Source organism: Rhinoraja longicauda, chromosome 27, assembly GCF_053455715.1.
Source record: "Rhinoraja longicauda isolate Sanriku21f chromosome 27, sRhiLon1.1, whole genome shotgun sequence".
Classification (NCBI taxonomy): Eukaryota; Metazoa; Chordata; class Chondrichthyes; order Rajiformes; family Arhynchobatidae; genus Rhinoraja; species Rhinoraja longicauda.
This window is the reverse complement of record NC_135979.1, coordinates 9616574-9641878: the sequence shown is the minus strand read 5'-3', so window position 1 is coordinate 9641878 and position 25305 is coordinate 9616574. Positions and strand designations below refer to the sequence as shown.

At 44.3% G+C, this 25305-nt stretch overlaps 1 long non-coding RNA gene across 3 annotated transcripts in view; it reads right to left on the bottom strand.

The window, feature by feature from the left end:
- Positions 1-25305, bottom strand: part of LOC144606945 (uncharacterized) — a 164139-nt gene that overhangs the window by 74118 nt on the left and 64716 nt on the right. For 2 of the 3 annotated variants that reach the window (XR_013549013.1, XR_013549015.1), the window contains one exon: positions 15338-15477. This is a non-coding gene — a long non-coding RNA (uncharacterized LOC144606945). Of the gene's footprint in view, positions 1-15337; positions 15478-15566; positions 15648-25305 lie in introns of those variants that run through there. The other variant, XR_013549014.1, reaches the window with a different exon arrangement.

The window sequence follows — 25305 nt, the reverse complement described above, 5'->3', positions numbered from 1 at the left end:
TGTCTTTCTGTCGAAACTGGAAGACGTTTCTCACTTGTGTGTGGGACTGCCCACTTGGAATCAGAGGCGTTGTCGGTGGGAGAGTGAGCTTAGAAGTCGATCACTTTTAGTCATCATGGTGAGATCTGATGGAGGACCAAGGGCAAACCTTGGATTTGCCAGGATGTCAATCTTCACTGAGGTTGGAGGTGATAGCACTTTAAATGGCTTGTACCGGCCTGAGTACCAAACGCAGGCTGGGGTTCGAAAGTTGTCCTCGGGCAGCATCCATATCTTTTCTTCCCCGTGGCTGTAACTAGTCAGATCACACTTAACATCCAGAATTGGGTTCTGACCACACCACCTCAGAAAGGACACTGGAATGGGCACACCACATATTCAGCAGAATGATACCTAAACTAAAAGAGATAAACCTCAATAGCAGATTCCATTGTCCAGGCTTGTAGTCCCTTGAATACTACTACTGCTTTGAGCTGATCTAAGTCAGGTGTTTAAAATGATTAAACGAGTTGACAAACTGGATAGCCAGAAACTATTTCCTGTGGTGGAAGAATTCAGCATCAGATGGTATGACCTTGATTCGATTTTGACTGTTCAATTATGATTTTAAGGAGCTTCTCTTCCTTCAACGGGGCCGTAGAAATTGGGGACTCTCTTCCCCCAAAAGATGTTGTAGATTAGGAGGGTAGGTTGTCAAAACGGAGCATGTGTAATCCAAGCATGAGTATAAAGGACAAAAAAGGCACCAAGTGCTGGAATAACTCGGTAGGTCAGTCAGTATCCCTCCCTGGAGAACATGATAGGTGACATTTTGGGTCAGGACCCTTCTACAGACAGTATAGAGGGTTCTAGGACTGAGGTTGTAACGTTGCTTTTAGATCAGCCACAATTGAATTATATTGTGGAATCACTTCTACCTGCTCCCAGGTTACGCAGCGAAAGCCTTTCACTGTGCCTCGGTACAAGTGACAATGAACTAAACTCATAGTCAAACTCAAACTGAAAATCAGATCTGCCCGACGCTATCCCACCCGATCCCTAAGTTTCACTGATCAGCTGTTTTGTGAAATGATCGGAGCTTCAAGGAAGTCTAGGGAGCGAGTATGGTAAAGCTGCCTTGGTACATTATGCCAGATAAACGCATGGCAGTGTCTGCTCCCGGGCAGTTTTAAAAGCGCAGGAGACGGGAAGAAGACCTAAGGGTTAAGGTTTGTCCTCGGGCACTTGCTGGGCATCACAGCGGCAGCTGCAGAATCTATTCATTCCACTTCCAGGTCAGTTTCATTGCCTTCTGTAAAATGCGATTTTGGAAGCAGAGTACAATGTGCAACCTACTGTACATCTCAGTTAAAGTGGCCGTAAAGCTCTCAGATTGATGTAAAACCCCAGTTTGTTTACCATTATGCCTGCCTAACCATGTAACAAAAGAGGTGATGGTAAAAATCCATCTTCTGGTATATAAACTACACACGCAATATATGTATGATCCATCTGAATTTAGTTTAATTCTGAAACACTGTTACACTGATACCAATGAATTGAATTTCTAACCCACTGCCACTTATCTGCGGTTTGAGATTATCACTACATCATTCAGTGCACCTTTGGACGAGTACGAAATGTTCTCGCTAACCATGCCCAGAGTCCAAAAATTTATATATTTTCAAATCTTGTAAAAAAATCTTTGCTACATTCCATGCTATTTAAGGCTTCCATTCCATTTAAGGCTGTTTAAAAATAGCCTTGCTATTTCTCACCTTCAAAGAGAAAAGAGAATCAATTTGATGAAAAGTCATTGACCTGATCTATCAGTTATTTCTATCTCCAAAGGTGTTGTCCAACTAGCTGTGTACTTTCAGCATTTTCCTTTTTAAATCAAAACTGCTTATGCACAAAATCCCCACACTTCTCCCTCTTGAATTCAATTGCGTGGAATCACCAAGGAACCTCCTTTCCTATTCCAAATTCATTTGATAGTATCCCAATGGATGGAAAGAAATATTTATCTGTTGTATTGAAAGCACTGTCGCAAATCCCAGAGAATTACAACGAGGCAAATCATTCCCCATTCACCCCCGGTATACAGAGACCAGCTAATTCTAACGTATAGAATTCTAATGATCCAAATCTCTTTCTGCTCGTTGATCGAAGGACGAGGCTTTCTCTAATTAACTGTTTTATGTTGATGCTTGGTTGCAGACCGCTGCCGAATTTCATCAGGACAGTTTAGAGATTTAATGAATTTTGAGTCAAATATATATTCCTAATCACGGTACTTCCGTCTGGCTTGGAGTGGGCCATTGTAGGAGATGGATCAACGAGCTGGGGCATACAAAAGCTTGCACATTGTTCATTTTTAATCAGCAGATTTTCTTGAAGCTCGTTTTAATTTTTGGAATATTAAGTGCATGTTTATCCGGACACGGGTGTGTCTGTGTTCAAACAGATATGTAGATGTGATGTAAATTGTCGGTTGCCCGTTGTCTTTGTATTTCACAACAGCTTTCTCCAGACAAGAGCTGGAGGGACGATGGTTCCCATATCCTCCTGACATTTGCAGGGGGTCATTGGTGTCAGTACCTTGGCGCTATGATAACCGGCCGCTGTAACAATCCCACTTCCATTTGCCGGTGCCACCGTAAAAGCAACATTCGCTACTCGTGATACCACTGAGATGTTCATTGGATGTTTATTGAATTATCTGGCCGAATTATCCAGGTTAATAATCGCCCAACTCACCACTAGGATGTGTGGAAGGCAGACATAAAATGCTGGAGTAACTCAGCGAGTCAGGCAGTATTACCGGAGAGAAGGTTTCGGGGGTCGAGATCCTTCAAAGATAGACACACAATGCTGGAGTAACCCAGCGAGTCAGGCAGTATTTCCGGAGAGAAGGTAGAGGTGACGTTTCGGGGGTCGAGATCCTTCAAAGATAGACACACAATGCTGGAGTAACTCGACGGGTCAGGCAGCGTCTGTGGAGAAGAGGAATAAGGTGACGTTTCTGGTCGAGATCCTTCTTTAGGGGAAAGGGGACACGAGAGATATAGATGGTACTTAGGCGAGTCTGGAATATAACATGGTCGTAGAGATGGAGAGCAGGAGGCATCTCAGAGAGGTGCAGCAAGAGAGAGTGTCGCAGAACTCTCGAAGAGAGGAGGACAACTTCTTCAGAGTAGGCATACCTTGAGGAGGTTTCACAGTGGAGCAGGATGTGGAAATGGTTTTGTGGAGCCACCCCTGCCAACCATCCTTTGCAACCGGCATGTTGAAAATCTACCCTTCAAGTGATCTGGATCACAAAGGGGAAATTAAATGAAAAATTAGTGTCCCTTAAAGTTGCACAGAGCACAAAGTGCTAGAGCAACTCAGCAGGTCAGGCAGCATCCGTGGAGGGAACAGACAGATGATGTTTCGGGACTGGACCATTCTTCAGCCCAGAAAGTTTACTTAGATTAGAGATACCTATTATAGAGATAATTTAGAGATGTTTATTCTCTAGCAATCCAACATATCACCCATAGGTGGGTTTAAAAAAAAAGAAAGCTCCAAGCATACAAACAAACTCGTTTAAATTTAACCTACTTTTCAAAACTGGTGAGTGAGATACCGTTTGAAGGCTGCTTCCTCTTTAAAGATGTGAATCAAAAAGATTCTGTCTGAAAGCTCCACATGTAGTTTTAACCCGAGACCAGTGCAGTGAATCATTCCTGGCCTCCCACCGAGGCAAATCTGTCACGAGAGGATCCAGAGCCAGAATAATGCACAACATTTCAATTGTACTCTAATTATCTATATACTAAAACTCTCGTGATGTTATCTTGTTTGTGACTGAACTTCAGCCAAAGCGGTACGCGACAGCGCGACAATTTTAGGCCCACCTTACTCACCGTTGTCACTTTAGTGATAATGCAAGTAGTTTTATTGAAATCGGTGTTATATTTTTTAAGTTATTCACATTTTAAAGTTTAAAAGGAGGGGAGGGGGAGGGGAGGAGGGAGGAGGGAGGGGGGGGTGGGGGAGAAGGGAGAGGGGAGGGGGGGGTTGAGGAGAGAGGGGAGGGGGGGAGGACAGGGTGCTGCACCAATGCAGGAGTGGTTTGGGCCCAACGGGTCCACTTTGTCTAGTCGTTCTATTAAAGTTTAACTAAACTTTCTCTGCTTTACAAATCAAAGACTGATCTGAGGGATAAGTGGTGGAACGGGCTCAGTGGTCTGTGGTCATCTCCATTCAGATTGAAGAAGCGGAAGAAAACTCAGTTCATGGTAGGCCCAAGGTTCACAGAATGTATAAAACTGGGCCAGATGGCCTATTCCTCTGCTGTAAATTCTATGTGATGAGCGACCTATATCTTAATTCCCTTGAGCCAGCTGGTTCCGCAATCTCTAATATCCTTCCATACATGAATGATGCTTGTTTTCCTTTTATGTTTGATTTCCAACATCAGTAACTTCTTGTGTAGGAAGGGATTGCAGATGCTGGTTTAAACCGAAGGTAGACACTAAATACTGGAGTAACTCAGCATCTCTGGAGAGAAGGAATGGGTGACGTATCGGGTCGGGAGCTGTCTGAAGAAGGGCCTCGACCCGAAACGTCACCCATTCCTTCTCTCCAGAGATGCTGCCTGTCCCGCTGAGTTACTCCAGTATTTTAGACAATAGACAATTGACAATTGGTGCAGGAGTAGGCCAATCGGCCCTTCGAGCCAGCACCACTTTTGTGTCTATTAGTAACTTCTTCCTGCCCTAAAGATCATGTCTTTCTGTTGTCAGTGAACACTGAACACTGAATGCAGGCACTGAAATCATCCTGGCATTGTACTGCATCAATTTTGTACCCTGATCTCCCCAATTATCATAGGATCCAATGTTTTATTTTATTTTTTAATTCATTTACAGGATGTACCACTGCAAAGCTAGTCTTCAATGCACATCCTAAATTGGCTTTGAGGAAGAGGCGATGAAGCAATAAATTGAATCGAAAGATACAGCATGGAAACAGACCCTTTGACCCACCGAGTCCATGTCAATCACACGTTCACTCCAATTCTATGTCATCCCACTTATGCATCCACTCCCTACACACTGTGGGTAATTTACAGCGGCCAATGAAACTACAAACCCGCACGTCTTTGGGAATCGGGAGGAAACCGGAGCACCCGGATGAAACCAGCATGGTCACAGGGGAAAGGTGCAAACTCCACACTCCCTTGAATCACTGTGATCCTTCTGGTGCATGTTCATCCACAGTGCAGCAGGGTAGGGACTTCCAGAATCTTGGCTCAACCATGATAAAAGTAGAGTGATGCATTTTATGGGGAAACCTGCAGGTGGTGGTATGCCTGTGAACGTGCTGGCCTTTTCCTGGTTGGCAGAGGTCACGGAGTTGAGAGATCCTGACAATTTGCTGCAATGAATTTGGTTGTTGATACACCCTGTGGCAATGGTGGTGATGGGAGCAAAGATTCAGCCTGGAGACAGACACGAAAAGCTGGATTAACTCAACGGGTCAGACAGCATCTCTGGAGAAAAGGAATAGGTGAGGTCTCGGGTCGAGACACTTCCATCTTCGGTTTAAACCAGCATCTGCGGTTCCTTCCTACATATTCTACCTGGAGAATTGCAAGCCTTCAAATGGGCAGTTTTGTCTCTGGGGGTGTTGCATGTTGAAGCTACACTCATTCAGGCAGCTGGACAGTATTTCCATATGCTACTGGTTCCATACACGTTAAAAAAAACTTTGTGTGGACTGGATGTAAGTCCCTCACTACAAGATGCCCATCTGGTAACTTGCTCTTCCAGCAGTTAAAGGGCATAGCTTTATGGTAAAAGGGGCGCCGCTTAAAGAAGATGTGCGGGGCAATTCTTTTACACAGAGGGCGGTGTGTGTCTGGAACGTGCTGTCAGGGGTGGTGGTGGAGGCAGATACACTAGTGGCATTTAAGAGACTTTTGGATAGGCATTTGGATATGCAGGGAATGGATGGGGGGGGGGAATATGGATTATGTACAGGCAGATAAGAGTTGGCCTTGGCATCATGTTTGGCACAGGAGTTATGGGCCAAAGGACCTGTTCCTGTGCTGTACTGTTCTATATTTGTTCCAAGGCCACTAAAGTTCCTTCCAAGACATTGATGGCCTTTGGGGCTTGCTGAAGAAAGGATCATTGACTGCCAAGGCAAGGTTGACACTCTCTTTTGTTGGAAATAATGAGTAAATATCTGTGGAATTCTCTGCCTCAGAAGGCAGTGGAGGCTAATTCTCGGAATGCATTCAAGAGAGAGCTAGATAGAGCTCTTCAGGATAGCGGAGTCAGGGGGTATGGGGAGAAGGCAGGAACGGGGTACTGATTGAGAATGATCAGCCATGATCACATTGAATGGCGGTGCTGGCTCGAAGGGCCGAATGGCCTACTCCTGCACCTATTGTCTATTGCCTATTGTCTTCAGTTCTTAATTGACTGAAACCAATAACTTGAGTTTATCCTGTATTTACCATTTAATATTTCACATTATTTCACTTAACCAAATGTTGTACTGTTCCTGGCTCCAAAGATGCTGCCTGACTCACGACGAATTTACAGCATGTTCTGACTTTATTTCCATTTTCTTTCTTAGCTCAAACCTTTCATCAATTTCATCAAGGCTCACCCTAGAATCACTCAGCCCTCCATCACATTGTGCCACCACTTTGATGTACTGTACTTCTCCGAGAACTTATATTTACTCAACCTTTGTACCTTTCACAACTTTAATCCTCGTTACAGTCAAGAAAGTGAATTCAGAACAGCAATCATTGTTTTAAAGTGGAACAGTTATACAATACAACTATGAACAAAGTATTGTAGGAAAATAACTGCAGATGCTGGTTCAAATTGAAGGTAGGCACAAAATGCTGGAGTAACTCAGCGGGTCAGGCAGCATCTCAGGACAGGAGGAATGGGTGATGTTTCGGGTCTGAAGAAGGGTCTCGACCCGAAACGTCACCGATCCCTTCTCTGGCTGCCTGACCCGCTGAGTTACCCCAGCTTCTTGTGTCTATGAACAAAGTATTGTTCTGATAAGGGCAGAATATTGTATTTAAGTGAACCATTGGTTGAGAAATAAATGTTGGTTCTTGCTATTAGTCTTATCCTTACAGATCTATCATCTTGAAGTTGATGCTAATTGTCTTTTTGTAAAGTTTCCATTGAATATGATGCTACCGCTTTCTCAAGGAGGGCGTTCCTGATCCTGACACCTCACTGCATGAAATATTATTCTTCAATCCATTCCAGTTCTGTTGCCCATTGTTCTAAATATATGACCTCCTTTGCTCTTGTCTGGATCTCTTCTGATGCACACGTGATGTTTAAGTAATATGAACAGTGTTCGCACAATGCATTCTAAGTGGGACGCGATCAGCTTGAAATAAGCAAACCACTTTCACCATGCTTAGAATGAAGACTGTGGCTACTTTTCACAAATTTAGGATATCCTAACTTGTTTTGCAGTTGCCAATGAAGTATTCCCTTTTGAGTTTAGTTTTTTTTTGATAGACAATCGACAATAGACAATAGGTGCAGGAGAAGGCCATTCGGCCCTTCGAGCCAGCACCACCATTCAATGTGATCATGGCTGGTCATTCTCAATCAGTACCCCGTTCCTGCCTTCTCCCCATACCCCCTGACTCCGCTATCCTTAAGAGCTCTATCTAGCTCTCTCTTGAATGCATTCAGAGAATTGGCCTCCACTGCCTTCTGAGGCAGAGAATTCCACAGATTCACGACTCTCTGACTGAAAAAGTTTTTCCTCATCTCAGTTCTAAATGGCCTACCCTTTATTCTTAAACTGTGGCCCCTTGTTCTGGACTCCCCCAACATTGGGAACATGTTTCCTGCCTCTAACGTGTCCAACCCCTTAATAATCTTATACGTTTCGATAAGATCGCCTCTCATCCTTCTAAATTCCAGTGTATACAAGCCTAGTCGCTCCAGTCTTTCAACATATGACATACGATGCAGGAAATGCTTAGTTTAGTTTAGTTTATCGTCAGGTGTACCGAGGTCCAGTGAAAAGCTTTTGTTGCATGTTAACCAGTCAGTGGAAAGATTAGACAATACTTGAAATGTGGTGGCTTAACTAGGCTGTCCCCACAAATAGCCATGGCCATAGCATCATGTTTCCGTATGAAAGATAGGCATTAACCCCAGTTTAACTTCTTTAAAAAGGGCAAGAAGATCTTTTGCATCCACCTGGCAAGCCTGATTCTAAAAAGTGTATGATTCTAAAATGCTCCTCAACAGCTTTTCAAGGGCACCTAGAAATAAGCAATAAATGCCGACCTTGTCTGAAACGCCCATATCCTAAATAACAAAAAAATCTTTCAACCAATTAATAAAACAATATCCAGTAATTATCACGTTACTTTTTTTGCGGTACATTCCACCAATGGCCATATGCCTGGGATTAATTTACTGATGATACACTAAAAGTAATTCATGATTGCAAAACGGTTTGGGACATCACAAAGTCGTGTGAGGTGTTCTGTAAATGTAAATCTTTCTTTCTCCTTCTTAATTACAGTACCTTCATGCACACTTAGATTGTCTATTTTCCCCCATGCTTCACATTTGTCAGTTTTAAGTTTCATTTACTATATGCCTGCTTTTTTTTTCAGAACTGAAAGTCCTTGCCTATACAATGGTCACCACATTACAAATGTAATTGATCTTTATAACATGATCTGGGATGGCTCTAAAGTCTGTTGAAAGCTTAATAACTGCAAATCCTCCTCATTGCAAGCCATATGTTCTATTCTCCTCCCCAACTGTACCTTGCACTTCTGGGTCCATCATCTAGATCATTGATAAAGATGAAAATATATTGATTTGTTTAATTCAATACAAAACTACTATGACCACTTGAAATCTCAAATAAAAACAGAAAACGCTGAAAATATTTAATAGATTAAAAAAAAATATTAAACAGATTTAACAGAAGTCTGTGGAGATTGAAAGGCAGTGTTAATGCTGCACTCTGATGATTCTCACATAAAGAACATCATAAGCCATGTAAGGATTTGCTTTTATGGACATGAGGGACCATCAAATGGACCATCAAAGTCCACTTGCTTTACAAGCAGGCCTTGAAAATCAGCATAAGTAGCATGCCTTTCAATGGCTATGTGATCTTCATCCAATATCCAGTTTTATCCCCATTCAATCTAAGAGTGAGGACACACACACGCAAAATCCTCTCCAAAGCCAACAACTGTAGCATCTTGCATTTGCGTTAGCAACTTTGATTTTAGAAAAATATCCTTCATTATCAGCCAAAACAGATGCTGACGCAAAGACTGCAAAGGTATGTACTCCTTCAAAGAAGTTGGAGTTGAAGAAGGATGAAAAGGTGAAGAGAAATCAAAATCCTCGAACATGGATATCAGGTGGTTAAAAACTCACCCATAAATGAAGATGTGAATGACTGGGAGTGTCCACAAGATAACAAGGACACATGTTCAAACCCTATCCCCAACCAATGATCACACCTAGTTTCCGGCAGAATTCAGTGAAGCTTCTCGTTTTCACCCTACAAACAGCTAACAATGGCCTGTTCCCTTTATCATCGTTACTTTTTTTGCAGATCTTTCATTCATTGTTCTTTATCTCTCTACATCATCATCATCTATATCTCTTGTTTCCCTTATCCCTAACCAGTCTGAAGAAGGGTCTCGACCTGAAACGTCACCCATTCCTTCTCTCCAGAGATGCTGCCTGTCCCGCTGAGTTACTCCAGGTTTTTGTGTCTATCTCAGATTTCATTGATTGATGGCTATATCGGAAAGAATAGATTTTTTTTTTTCGTCTTCCAAGCAGAAGGGTGTTGAGATGAATTGTTTCGGAACAATTGCTGGTTTTAGTCAACGAGAAGAGGGTGAAAATAGTAAGTTCTTCCTTCTAGGTTTTTATGGTTTGGCTAGATTTACCTTTCATGGGATCTATTTGCGGATCAGACTTTTGATGTCCGCTGTACAAATTGGAAAGGTGAAGAAAATTATACTTAATCTATTCATACCAGTTTGTTTGATGGTTCACTCAAAATGGGAATTTAACTTCCTGCTCTCTGGCTTTTGCCCTGTGTCTTTCTCAGCTTCAGAGTTTATTTATTTAACCTGTAAATAATACATGAGCCTTTGCTTTCACTACTCAAACCATAGTGACTCAAAGTCATGGGGGTCACAGAATTATAGAGCTATACAGCTCAGAAACAAGTTTAATTTGGCCATGCTGACCTAGTTGCTGGTCCCACTTGCCTACGTCTTGTCCATAATCCTCCAAATCTTTCCTATTCATGTCCCTGTCTGTGTCTTTTAAATGGTGTAAATGTTTCACAATTCCTTGCTCGTTCCATGTATTCACCACTCTCCTCCGTATGAAAAAGTTGCCCCTTGAATCACTTTTAAAGCAATTCCCTCTCACCTTAAACCTGTCCTCTGTTTTTAAATCCCCCCACCCTGGAAAAAAGACACTATTCACATTAACTCTACCCCTTATGATCTTATATAACTCTGTAAGGTCACCTCTCTGCTTCCTAATTCAGGGGGAAAAAGACCCAGCCATTCCAGCCTCTTCGTATAACATAGGTCCTCCATCCTAATAACAACCTTGTAAATATTTTTTGCACCCTTTCCAGTTTAATAACATCCTTCCTGTAGCAGAGAGACCAGAACTGTACACTTTACTCCAAATATGGCCCTAACCACATTCCATACATGCGTCACATGATAACCTAGGCCCTGTACTGAATACCCTGATCGATATAGGTAAGTGTGTCAAATGCTTCCTTCATCACTCTGTCTCTCCGTGTTGCCACCTTCGTAGAACAATGTACCTTCACCCCTAAATCTCTCTGTTCAATAATACTCCCCAGAGCCCATCCATATACTGTGTATATCATGCCCTGGTTTGTCCTACCAAAGTACAGCACATCGCATTTATCTGAATTAAACTCCATCTACCATTCCTCTGCCCATTGGCCTAGTCAAGATCCCATTTTAACTGGAGATAACATTATTCACTGTTTGCTATATCACCAATTTTAGTGTCATCCACAAACTTACTGACGATGCCATTTGCAGTCACATCCAAATTGTTCATATAAGTGATGAACAACAGCAGACCTAGCACCCATCCCTATAGTTAGACACAAAATGCTGGAATAGCTCAGCAGGCCAGGCAACATATCTGGAGGAAAGAGAACAGGTGATATTTTGGGTCGGAACCCTTCTTCAAACTGGGTTTTACCAATCTCTGTGGTACACGTTACAGGACTCTAGTCAGAGAAAGAAACCTCCATGACCACCCTCTGTTTCCTACCTACCACAGTTTGTATCCGCTTGGCTAGCTGGCCTGGATCCCACGTGATCTAACCTTCCAGACCAGCCTACCATGTGGTGCCTTGTTAAAGGCCTTGCTGAAGTCCATGTATTGTCCATAAATGGCCATAAATAAGTAAATTCCATGGTCCATAAACATTTACCGCGCTGACATCATCAGTCTCCTTTGTCATCTCTCCAAAAAAAACTCAACCAAGTTAATGAGACCCAATTTCCCACGCAGAAAGCCAAGCTCCCTATTCCCGAATCAGTCCTTGCCCTTCCAAATGCATGTAGATCCTGCCTCTCAGAATGCCCTCCACTAACTTACCCATCATCGATGTAAGGCTGATTTAAGGCTGAAGAAAGACACAAAATGCTGGTGTAACTGAACGGGACAGGCAGCATCTCTGGACAGAAGGAATGGGTGACGCTCCGGGTCGAAGAAAGGTAACAAGGTAACAAGGGTCGAGATCTGAAACGTCACCCATTCTCTCTGTCCCGCTGAGTTACTCCAGGCATTTTGTGTCTATCTTCGGTGTAAACCAGCATCTGCAGTTCCCTCCCACACACTGATGTAAGGCTCACTGGCTTGTAGTTCCCAAGTCTTTCCTTGCAGCCTATCTCAAATAAATGTACAACGTTAGCTACTCAAGCTCACCCGTGACTATCAATGATATGACTATCGTTCCCAGTGGCCCTGCAATTTCTTCCTTGGCTTCCCCCAAAGTAAAGCAGAGAAATGTAAAAAAATGGTACAAAAGCACACTTTCATCTGCAGGCAGGTCCTGCAATATGCAAGTCTTGAGGAAGGGCGTTCATTTAAATGAACTTATTTCACCATTTTAGGATTTCCCAAGCAATCAATGTTCTGTGAAGCACCTTTGAGGTGCAGTCAACTTTGCTTTGTTTCAACCAATTGCTAACTATCTTTTCGTACCCCACTGTGAACGTGTATTGGTAACTCTTCTTATTAAAACTGCCCTCCCTTTTCCAGAACCTGTGCCATCACATTTCCTTTCAAAGGGACTAATCCTTGGAACCTTCCGATCTTGTCCTATCTCACTTTTCTCTTGGACTTTGCTCGCCAAGTCCTTGAATGTATTATCTTGAACTACAATTTTCAACCTTAGCTACAACCTTCCATCATCACCAAAATACAATGTACTTCAGTCTGCACTGTTAAGGCCTGGTTAATATAACAGGCCATGGTATGATAATTTATTGTATTATTGTTTCTCATTGATTTTTTTTTTGTGTTGCGTGATAATGGGCCTGTAAAGCTACATCATGTAATAATCTCATCGATCCAGTCCGAGTGCACACTGCAATTAAATACTCTTGAGCTCTACATCACAGCTCACAAAATTCGTACCCATTTGTACCCTATTTGAAACACTTCTGTCACTTTCAGCCCCAACAGCAGAACCAAAATGGCTTTTCTCAAGGTCAATAATGACATCTGGTGTTATTATGGCTAAACTAATGTATCCCTGCTCAACATATCTGCAGCCTGTGTCATGGCAGACGGTGCCAGCATCCTCCAGACTCCCAGCTGCATAGGACCACACTCTCCTTTTATCTATCGTCATCAAGTGGTTTCTTTTACCAAGACTGCACCAATATCCCTGGTATCCCCAAAGGGTCTATTGACAGCCCATGCCGCCATGCATATATATACTGCCCCATGACAACACAGTCTGAACATATAATATCAGTGCCCACAGTTAGGCTGATGATACCTAGTTCTAACAACGCACCACTTCCTTTGATTAAGCCAAACATATTGCCTCTTCGATCCCCATCAAAAATTCCACCTACACCACTGATTCATTCCACTGCCTGGCACCGGTCTAAAACTGAACCGGTGTTTGCTGTACCAGTGGCACATCCAGCCTTGAAATTAACTTTGTATCATATAGCCGCGCCATTAGCAAGGTTGCCCAGTTCCAACCACTTAACATCTCATGATTCCATTCCTTTCGTAGCTCACAAAATGTGTAGGAAGGAACAGCAGCTGCTGGTTTATACCGAAGACAGACGCAAAATGCTGGAGTAACTCAGCGGGTCGGGCAGCATCTCTGGAGAAAAGGAATGGGTGACATTTCGGGTCAGAACCCTTCTTCAGACTGCCATCTTTGGAGGAAAGGAATGGGTGACGTTTCGGGTCGGAACCCTTCTTCAGACTGCCATCTTTGGAGGAAAGGAATAGGTGACGTTTCGGGTCGGAACCCTTCTTCAGTCAAGTTAGAGGAAGGCGTTCCGAATCGAAACATCACATATTCCTTGTCTCCAGAGATGCTGCCTGACCTGCTAAGTTACTCCAGCAATTTGTGTCCCTTTTCTAGCTTACCTATTGGATTCAGGTCTCCAGTTTCAACACACAGGTTCTGACAGAGATGAGAGACCACAATAAGCTAAAAAAAACTCTTCGCCACATTAAAAAAACACATTTCGGTCAAGTTCTTTCTGGTCTTTCATTCAAAGTTAACCAGAGAATTTTCCGGTTTATGGGAGGGAGATGGAAGGGTTGGGGGGGGGGGGTTTGGGAATGGTGTTCACTTCCTGAGACGTGTCGGGTGGCTACCTCCATCATGAATCTTCGTGCCAGCCGAGGGGAAGAAATAAATTAATCCGTCAGCTCCTGGCAAGATACGAACGCCAGCTTTCACAAAATGAAATGAGTCCTTGAGCAATGCCAAGTGCTAGTTGGCACGCACCACCCAAAGCAATCTGCTCCTTCAGCAAACTGCACAATCCAACACAGCGGGCACGGAGCGCTCCAACACCCCGCTCTGCCACTGACAGCCAGCTCGCCATTGTTTGGGATTGTTCCACTGGCAATAAGGCACCATCAAACCAAGCCGGTTAGTTACTATTAGCGGGTGAGGACGAAATAACACAGCGACGAAAATTAACCCTTCTGCTGAATAATCGGGACATCAGGACACTTGCCCAGCTGGCACAATGACTGGCATGGTGCCCAGAGGGTTAAGGTTCATTGAATACCAGTTTGATGTGCAGTTTAATATCTGTCATTCTAGTGTTTAGTTCCAAGTGTCCTTCCTGTCTTCTGTGCACATAATCATGGGAATCTAAATGAACTGTGCAATTATAAGTACATCAACTCTGCTCTACAGCGAACCAAGATAGATTTGTTTGGTAACGAGAATTTGAATCCATAAAGTGCATATTGTTCTTAAACTGTCTGGAACGTCCCATTGATTCCAAGGTTGGTCACAAGCTTTATGTGCTATTAGTTTGCAAGGGCTTTGGCACTGTATATATTAGAAGCCTACCCAATTCTTTCAATTCTTGTCCCCTATCAAACAAGCGTATATAGAGTGAAATAAAGTATTTAATGTGATAGATGCATGAATATGTGCAGATGTGTGCATGCATTTGCTTGCACATGTGTGTCCATGTGTGTGTGTGAGTGGTTGTGCTTGTGTGTGCGTATATAGGTGTGTCCATGTGTGGATGCGTGTGTGTGTGTGCAGGTGCGTGTATGTATGCGAATGTGCATGACTATGCGTGTGTGTGCATGCATGGGTGTGCATACGTCCGTGTGTGAGTGTGCGTGTGTGGGGGAGTGTGCACGAGTATCTCCATGAATGTGCGCGGGTGTGAGTGTGATTATGAGCGTGGCCACTGGTTGGCCGGGCTTCCTCATTGCCGCCTCCTGTTCTCGCTGTGCTTCCTCCACTGGAGGCAACCCAGCTTGGCAACCCTCCCAATGCAAGCCCTTGGCATCTTGCCAACAGAGTGCCAGTTTATTCTCTGCAATCCGCAACCCAGCCACTTTTCTCGGAGAATGCTAACTGTTCCTTTGCCAGGAGATCAGCTCAAACACAGCGCACTTGTTTACAAAACTTGGGACGTGAAGGGGGATGGAAAAAAAAAGAACGGGGGGGAACAAAAGTAAAGATCGCACATTGAGAAACGAAGAGAGAGAAAAAAAAAGCCCACAATCGAATCACTCACCGTGCGAGACTCCCGATCTTTTCTTCCCTGCCCTCTCAGGGCGGCAGCTTACCTTAATAAAACCAGAGCCATCACTCGCCCAGTCCACGCGGGGGTATCACCAGGACAATATTTACATTTACATAAACACGCACATCGCACTGAAAAAAAGTGAAAAGCACAACAAAAATAAATAAATAGGAACGTGCCAAAAGTCCTGTTATACAATCTTTACCCAAACATGACAGACCCAACACCTGCCGTCAATTGCATTTTGGTGGGCAAGAGAAGCACATCGCTTTATATGGCACAAGACTGCTGTTCTGTGCCGTGAAGCACTCTGGGAAGTCTATGGTGCCGAAGCTTTGCTCATGTATATTTTATAAAGGTGCCCTGATGAATCTGATTAGAACCTGCTCAACACACACACACACACGCACACACACACACACACGCACACACACACACACACACCGCCCACACACACATCCCGGTATTTCAGAAGATGTGCAGCAGCACATTAGCACAGGGAGGAGGGGTGCGAGCAGATTATGTCTGCTGGTCCTTTTATTCTCCCTCATCTTCCTCCTTTTTTTTACATGGACGGCTTCGCGAGTTTGGGGAGGAATAGAGTGCAGCTGATTTCCCAGCCCCAGCTGCCAGGCGACAATGACCATTCAGAGGACCTGCCCCTTCTGATGGTCATTAATCAGGGGGCAAACAAACAGATGTCCTTTGCCAGCGCAGGTTCTGAGGGGGTAATATTCCTTCCCCATGCCGCCCATTCCCCCCACTTCCAACTTCGTCCACTTTTAGTGCCAATCTGTGTTCCCCGAGCCATCTGGCTCGACAATAGGCACAGCGAGATTGCATGTCAGGGAATTCAGAGTGAGACGAGAAGTTTAACTCCTTCAACCCTGAAGGAACACAGCAAAGCATCAGCATCAATATGCAGCATCCCTTGGTGCTTCACGGGGTCGTTATCAGATGAAACTTGGCACCAGGCCATGCAAGGGAATACAGTAGTTGCCTCGAAATTCAATTACGCACAAGTTATCATTCTTATTAAGCAACTGAAAATTGATTTCTTTTTTCCAGAGTCAAATGCAACAGTGACTATTTCCCGGACAATTCATATCATTCTGGAAAGTTGACGGGGTATTCTCTGTGCAAGTCACCTTTCACCTGTCAGCTTCAAAGCTGCAGGCCCTAACTCCATTCTCCATTCAAAGCCCCTCTTAGAATACTGCAGGGGAACTTAGATCAGGTCAATGTTTGAGGTCCTCCCACACCACCACTGAAAACTCCTGGGACAATGTGGTCTGACCATTAAATGTCTGCAGCTTTTATCCTTGGTCCTTTCTCCTGGAGCACACTCATTACCCACGACCGCCAATTTGATCTTCAGTCCAGCCGTTCTCCTGCCCCCTCAGATTCTGTGATGGCCCCATTTAAAAGGCCAACCCCTGCTCCCTTCCCTTAAGTCCCCATGGACACATGCGGAAAATTGCCAGTCCCGTCGCCAATCTTCATTAAAAAAAAACCTGTCCATCCCATTTCCCTCAGCACAGCCACCAATGAGACCCAATGGGGTCCATGGCCATTCGCCATGAGTGCGCAATGAATGTTTTCACCAGAGGAAACACAATTAACAGCAGTTATAGCATCATGTAGAGTCATACAGTTATGGAGTCTTACAGCGTGGAAACAGGCCCTTTGGCCCAATTGGCCCACACCGGCCAACATGTCCCATCTACACTCGTCCCACCTGCAGTGGCCTAGTGGTAGAGATGCTGCCTTACAGTGCCAGAGACCCAGGTTCGATCCTGACTATGGGTGCTGTGCTCCGGTTTCCTCCTGCACTCCAAAGACGTACGGATTTGTAGGTTAATTGGCTTTGGTAAAATTGTAAATTGTCCCTACTGTGTCGGATAGTGCTAGTGAATGGGGTGATCACTGGTCGTCGTGGATTCGGTGGGCTGAAGGGCCTCTTTCCACGCTGTATGTCTAAAGTCTAAAGTCTGAAGATTCAGATGTGGTCTCAGCAGGGCTCCATATATCGAGCAATCCATCTCTTTTATGTGTTCAAATCCTCTTTCATCAAGGGCCAACAGTTTGCCTTCCAAAGCATTAAAAGTAAATGAAGCAAACACATTATTTTTACATGATTTATCTCCAAAGTTTGGTTGAAACTTTAATTATTGATGTGTTCACATCCTTCTTGTGAGTCAGCAACCCTAGTAGTTCATCTGATTCTTTTCCACTTCATCAAACCACCTTTTGTTTCTGTAGTTTTGTAGAATCACGGTCTCACCCCCTTGTTCTCCCTATTGCCTGCTCACAGCATCTTGGACCACTGTTGCAATTGCCGCTTAAACCAAAGTGCAAAGTTAAGTTTTAGACTTTACTTTAGACCAGAGATACAGCGTGAAAGCGAGCCCTTCGGCCCACCGAGTCCGCGCCGACCAGCAACCAACCCGTACACTAACGTTTTCTTACGTACAAGGGACAATTCACCATTTTTTTAACCCAAAACCAATTAACCTATAAAAATGTACGTCTTTGGAGTGTGGGTAGAAACCAGAGCACCTGGAGAAAACCCACGCGGTCACAAGGAGAACTTACAAACTCCGTACCGTATTTATTTCCTTATGTTCCCATCCAACTCCTGCATCCCAATGTTGTGATGGAGCTCAAATTATTCTTCCATCTCAGAGGTAGCCATCAGCAGGCAGAACCTTTAGCAGGGTTCACTGGCCTTGGAATTATAGGACGATGCAGCACAGAAGCAAGTCAGTCAGCCACCATGGCTGTGCCAGCCTTTGGTTAAGCATTGCCATCGTATCCACCCTTAGTGTGTTTTTGCCCAAATACTTTAATGTGTGTCCATGGATGTGAACCATATTTAGAACGCAGTACATCACAAGAGGGTGAAGATTATCTAACAAATAAATTGCAGGGCAAATTTCAGCTCCCAACCTACAGAGGACCCTGCAGGGGGCTGCACAGTGGTTCAGTGGTAGAGTTGCTGCCTTACAGCACCAGAGACCCGGGTTTGATCCTTATTATGGTTGCTGTCTGTTCAGAGTTTGTACCCTCTCCCTGTGACTGCCTGGGTTCCCTCCGGGTGCATAAACTTCCTTCCACATCTGAAAGACTTGTAGGTTTGTAGGTCAACTGGCTTCTGTAAATTGTCCCTAGTGTGTAGGATAGATCGATTGTATGGGTGATTGCTGGACGGTGCGGACTCAGTGAAGCCGAAGGGCCTGTTTCCATGCTGTATCTCTAAACTAAACCAAACTAAACATGCGAATGAGTCTTGTGACTAGTTTAGATGCTGATGAGTCCCCAAGATGACCAAAATGGGACTTAAGGGACAACATCGGCTTGGCCTTTATTTAGCACAGGATGTCCTCTTGGTAAAGGAATCAAAAGCAATGAATGGCTGTCTGGAGACTCTTTAAAGGGCTGATTAAATGCCTACCATGCACATCCAGTAGGTACACAGAATTTTGGTAGCCAGCATTTGGCTTAAATCCCGACCCAAAACTGCCCAGCTGTCAAAAGCAAACATGTCATTTTTGTTGATGTTATGCAAGGCTTAAAGCTGATGCTAGAACAAGGGACAAGAGGATAAAGAGGGCTAGTTGGCCTGTGTCTGCCCTGCAGTTACATCTCTCCTCTTTTGGACCTCTTCCACCACAATCTTCAGTGCCAGTGACATCCTTCACAAGATGCACATGAGGAATGAATCTATACTTATGGCAGAGAAATTCATTGCATCAAAGCAGCCCCTTTAGCTCACCAAGTCAGCAACTGAGATGTCCTCATTCCCCTCTTGCATCATAGTTGAGGCCCTCACACGGGTCTCCTTGGTATCCTGCAGTTCCTTCCTTGCTCCCTCTCCACCTAGTCGCGACCAGGAAAGAGTCCCCCTTGGTCCTCACCTTTCACCCCATGAGCCATCGCATGCAGCACATAATCCTCCACAAATCCTTGGTTAACACATCCATTCCTATGCAAACTACTCCCTCCCCAAAATGTCATCTATTCCTTTTCTCCAGAGATTATGCCTGACCCGTTGAGTTACCCCAACTTTGTGTGTCTGTCTTTGGTTTAATCCAGCATCTGCAGTTCCTCCCTACACATATTTACATCAGTAATTTGTGTAGGTTAGCCTAGTTTAGTTGTTTAGTGTAGGTTAGCCTAGTGTAGGTTAGCCTAGTGTAGGTTAGCCTAGTTTAGTTTGGTTTGGTTTGGTTTGGTTTGGTTTGGTTTGGTTTGGTTTGGTTTGGTTTGGTTTGGTTTGGTTTGGTTTGGTTTGGTTTGGTTTGGTTTGGTGATAGAGCATTGAAGCAAGCCCGTAGGAATATAACTGCAGATGCTGGTACAAATCGAAGGTGTCACAAAATGCTGGAGTAACTCAGCAGGTGAGGCAGCATCTCAGGAGAGAAGGAATGGGTGACGTTTCGGGTCGAGACCCTTCTTCAGACTGACTGAAACAAGCCCGATCGGCCACCGCCTTCACACTGAGCATCAATTATCCCTTCACTTCAGTTCTATGTTATCCCACTTTCTCGTCCACTCCCTGCACACTACGGGCAATTTACAGAGGTCAGTTATCCTACAAACCCAAAGCTCTTTGGGATGTGGGAGAAACCCATAGCGCCTGGGGGAGACGCAGTTACAGGGAGAACATGAAAACTCCACACAGACAGCACCCAAGGTCAGGATTGAACCCGGGTCTCTGATGCTGTGAGAGTAGCAGCACTACCAGCTGCGCTACTGCACTGTTGGCAAGCGGCTTTTCAGCCAAAATAATCCACTCTTCCCCTTGTAGAAGAGAAAAGGTTAAGGAGGTTTAATAGAAAAGTTCAGAATTCTGAAGCATTTTGATAAAGTAGGTAAGAAAAATCTGTTTCCACTGGCAGGCAGTCTGATAACCATGGGATAAAGATCTTCCTGGTACCTGCACCTGAGGGGAATTGACGAGAAGTTAACTGTTGTGATCTGAGATTCAATACCTTAAATAGTGATGGAAGTTTCAACATTTACTTTCAAAGAGGAATCAGATAAACGCTAGAAGGGGGAATAAACCGAGGTGCTGGCAGATGAGAGGCATGGAACTAATCTGAGATGGCTCTCAGTGAATCTGCATTAACATGATGGGCTGAATGGCCCCCATTTGTGTCATCTGACTACAAGCTGTTAACGGTCAGCAGGGTTGAAATCTACTATGCAGAGGAGAAATCAAACATTGATGCTTCAAGTCAAGGAGGTTTCTTCTGAGTGGAATACCATCACCAAAACATTGACCCGAACTTGCCTTCTTCACAGTTGCACTCTGTCCTGGGCATTTTTTGTTAGATTTTTCTTTAACTGCTGCAATATTTCTGTTCTTCCTCTCTAAAAACAGTCACTCACAAACCTCTACCCACACGAGGATGTTGCCAGGACTGGGGGGGTCTGAGCCACAGGGAGAATTTGAGGAGGCTGGGACTCTAATCCTTGGACGAGGAGTGATCTTATAAAGGTGTATAAAATCATGAGAGGAACAGATCGGGCAAATGCATGCAGTCTCTTGCCCAGAGTACGTGAATCAAAGACCAGAGGACATAGGTTTAAGATGAAGGGGAAAAGAATTAATAGGAATCTGAGGAGTAATCTTTTCACACAAAGGGCGATGTGTGAATGGACCAAGCTGCCAGAGGAGGTAGTTGAGTCAGGGACTATCCCAATGTTTAAGAAACAGTTAGACAGGTACATTGATAGGACAGGTTTTGAGGGAAATGGACCGAATGAAGGCAGGTGGGACTAGTGTAGCTGGGATATGTTGGCCGGTATGGGCAAGTTGGGCCAAAAGGCCTGTTTCCAAGCTGTATCACTCTATGACTCTATGACTATGACTCTATGACTCTATGACTCTATGACAATGACACACTGTTGATTTAGGTTTAAATGATTAAAAAACTGTATTGTAAGGAGCATCAATAAAAAATGGTATCACATAGCATTATGCACAATATTGATTTGGACATCCCAAACTGTGCTGCAAGTTCTAGTAAAATCTTTAGAGGCCGAGATGTGAGCATTGATTAATAATTTAAAAGAAAATTGAATATCAGAAAGATTTTATGTAGACATTCATATTGGGAGATTGCATGGATGATGTCAATGGGATCCTTCCATACAAGACAGCCAGAAACAATGTTAAGCATCTCAGGTAAAGATAGTCATAGAGTCATACAACGTGGTAACAGGCTCTTTACCCCAACTTGCCCACTCCGACCAACATGGCCCATTTATACTATTCCCACCTGCCTGCATTTGGCCCATATCCCACTAAACCTATGTGTAGAAAAGAATTGCAGATGCTAGTTTAAATGGAAGGTAGACACAAAATGCTGGAGTAACTCAATGAGACAGGCAGCATCTCTGGAGAGAAAGAATGGGTGACGTTTCAGTTTGAGACCCTTCTTCAGTCTGAAGAAGGGTCTTGACCCGAAACATCACCCATTCCTTCGCTCCAGAGATGCTGACCGTCCCGCTGAGTTACTCCAGCATTTTGTGTCTTCCCTTTAAACCTATCCTATCCATGTACCTGGCTAAATGTTTCTTAAAAGTTGCGATAGTACCTGCCTCAACTACCTCCTCCGGCAGCTCAATCCATACAACCACCACCATTTGTGTAATAAAAAGTTAACATTCAGTTTCCTATTAAATCTTTCTCCCCTCACCTAAAACCTATGTCCTCTGGTTCGTAATTCCCCTGGGCTGGGCAAGAGACTTTGTGCATTTACCCGATCTATTCCTCTCACAATTTTGTACATCCCGATAAGACCACCCCTCATCCTCCTGCACTCCAAGGAAGGTTAGAGAGTCCTAGCCTGCTCTAACTCTTCCTATAGATCAGACCCTCGAGTCCTGGCAACATCCTCATAAATCTTCTCTGCACCCTTTCCAGCTTGACAACATCTTTCCTATAACATGGTGCCCAAATCCGAACACAATACTTTAAACGTGGCCTCACCAACGCCTTATATAACCAAAACATGACCTCCCAACTTCTATACTCGATTTAAAAAATAATAAATAGTCCTCTTACTCCATCCTAACATTATGTCTCACCCCTAGCCTTACCTGGTCAGTCACTCTCTGTACCATTTTGTTAGTTCTACTCAACTGCCTGAGATTAGTAATCAGGGACAAACTGGTCATCAAGTATGTACTGGGCGTGCCCTGCAGATAGAGATATTCACTGCCTCCTGCCCCATTCTCTCATGCTGAGCATCCCATTCGGCAGGAACGAATTCACTTCCCGTGCCTATGTCTCATAACGAGCCTTCCATTTCTCTACACAACCTCTTCACCACCAGTGATATAGAGATAGGTATTAGTTTAGTTTAGTTTAGTTTAGTTTAGTTTATTGTCACGTGTACAGTGAAAAGTTTTTGTTGCGTGCCAACCAGTCATGATTACAATTGAGCCATTTACAGCGTACAGATACATTATAAAGGAATAACGTTTAGTGCAAGGTAAAGCCAATGAAGTCCGATCAAGGAGCGTCCGGGGGTCTCATGTGGTGGACAGTAGTTCGGGACTGCACTCAAGTTCTGGTAGCATGGTTCAGTTGCCTGATAACAGCTGGGAAGAAAGCTGGATTTCAAAGCAAGCCGACACCTGAGGACACTAGCTCAACCCACATCCCTGCTAACTGACTCCTATTGACAAGTGCACTGGTTGTGCCTGCCGGATGTAGAAAGGATAATCACGAAAAGCTGGAGTAACTCAGCGGTACAGGCAACATCTCTGGAGAGAAGGAATGGGTGACGTTTCGGGTCGAGACCCTTCTTCAGACTGAAAGGATAATGCTGGATTGTAATGCGTTCTGCAGTTTAACAGCTCGCTCTGTCTTACATGTGTAGAGCAAAGTGTTCGGGCAAGAATGTGGATACCTGGAGTTCCCAAAGTACCATTTCCCTCAGTGAGGAGTAGGAGGTCACAAGCAACATCCAACTCACAGAATAATTGTATCAGAGGAAATTTCCTTTTTTGTTGAGTCATGCTATGTAGACCTACCCATGCAACGAACACTTAGTTTATCAATAATTTAAAGCTCTCTTCGTACATTATGCCAAGTGCGGGGTGTTTATTCAACTAGAAAGCCAAAGCACTCAACTTGCACATCCTTCCAGTAGAGTGGGAAAGTTTACCCCCTCAAATCTGTTCTCAAAAAAGCTGTCACTTTGAGAATTGGTGTGGTTCACTTTGTTTTTATAGAGTCACAGAGTCATAGAGTGATACAGTGTGGAAACAGGCGCTTTGGCCCAATTTGCCCACACCGGCCAACATGTCCCAGCTACACTTGTCCCTTCTGCCCGCATTTGGTCCATATCCCTCCAAACCTGCCCTATCCATGTACCTGTCTAACTGTTTCTTAAATGTTGGGATAGTCCCTGCCTCAACTACATCCTCTGGCAGCTTGTTCCATACACTCACCAGCCTTTGTGTGTAAAGGTTACCCCTCAGATTCCTATTAGATCTTTACCTCTTCACATTATTAATGTTCTGTATGTCCTCTGGTCCTCGATTCACCTACTCTGGGCAAGAGAGTTTTAGTTTAGTTTTGTTTAGAGATATAGCGCAGAAACAGGCCCTTCGACCATCGAGTCCGCGCCAACCATCGATCCCCGCACACTAACACTATCCTACACACACTAGGGGACAATTTACAATTTTACCAAGCCAATTACCCAACAAACCTGCACATCTTTGGAGCGGGGGAGTGTTGTACTTCGTGGTCCGGTACCTGTTGTACCTTTGTTGAGACTCTGGACAGACCACAAGTACACGTGTTTAAAAGGTTATTATGCTGGAGCTTAAATCCAGGCTGTTTATTCCAAGGCCACCTGGAACCAGAGTGATCACCTAATCACCTCATTCTCTTATATAGACATTACTACACAGGCAAACAAAGTAGTCCTTGTGATACAACAAAGTAGTCCCTGCAATATCACAACAGGGAGGACACCGGAGATCTCAGAGAAAATCCATGCTGTCACGCGGAAGAACGTACAAATTCCATACAGATAAGCACCCATCGTCAGGATCGAACCCGGGTCAATGGTGCTATAAGGCAGCAACTCTACCACTGAGCCACCATGCTGCCCTCTTTGCCGCCATGTTTCCTTGGCTCTCTCCCCTCTGCCTTGTACGCTGGCTCTTGCTGGGGTGTGGCTTGGGGGCTGCCCGTAGTGCATCTTCCTGAAGAACCCCCTGCACTTCCCCTCTCTGTCCAGTTGGATAACAGAAGACCCTTTGCAGATCAGTTGCACCTCCGTAAAAGGGGTGGGTGATTGCAACCTTCACCTGGTCCATCCTGTTTCGACTAATGCAACCAACCCGACGTGCACGACCTACAACTTTAGGCTGTGCACGCCATACGCAAGAAGAAGAAGTACCTCCGTAACACCTGAGAAACAATAGCCAATTCCAGCATGAAACCTTTGATATCAAACCATCTCAACTGAACGCCACCTCTTCTCCCACTCACACTGGGTCCATAGACAGATCAATAAAATGGCAACAGCATTCCGTCTGCTTAACTTGGACTGAGTGTTGTCGGTGCTCATGAAAGGAACATTCACTGTGGTTCTCTGTGTCAGCAGCAGGAACCCTGAAGTCAGGAGAAGAACAGAGAAGGTTGATATCATTACCATCCCTGACTCCCAGAGTGGGATACCTTACTTGGGTCAAATAAATAAATAAAAGGCTTATTGTAAAGTAGATCCTCGTGACATGACTCCGCAGAAGAAGAAATCTCCTCCGGTATGATTTTTCAGTGATTGGGTGTTCCTTGTTACCTGGAATAGATGGGAGTTACAGAGTCACACAGCACGGAAACAGGCCCATCAGCCAAACTTGCCCATGCCGATTAAGATACCCCATCTACAGAAGTCTCACCTGTGTAGATGGGTTGGCTTGAATGC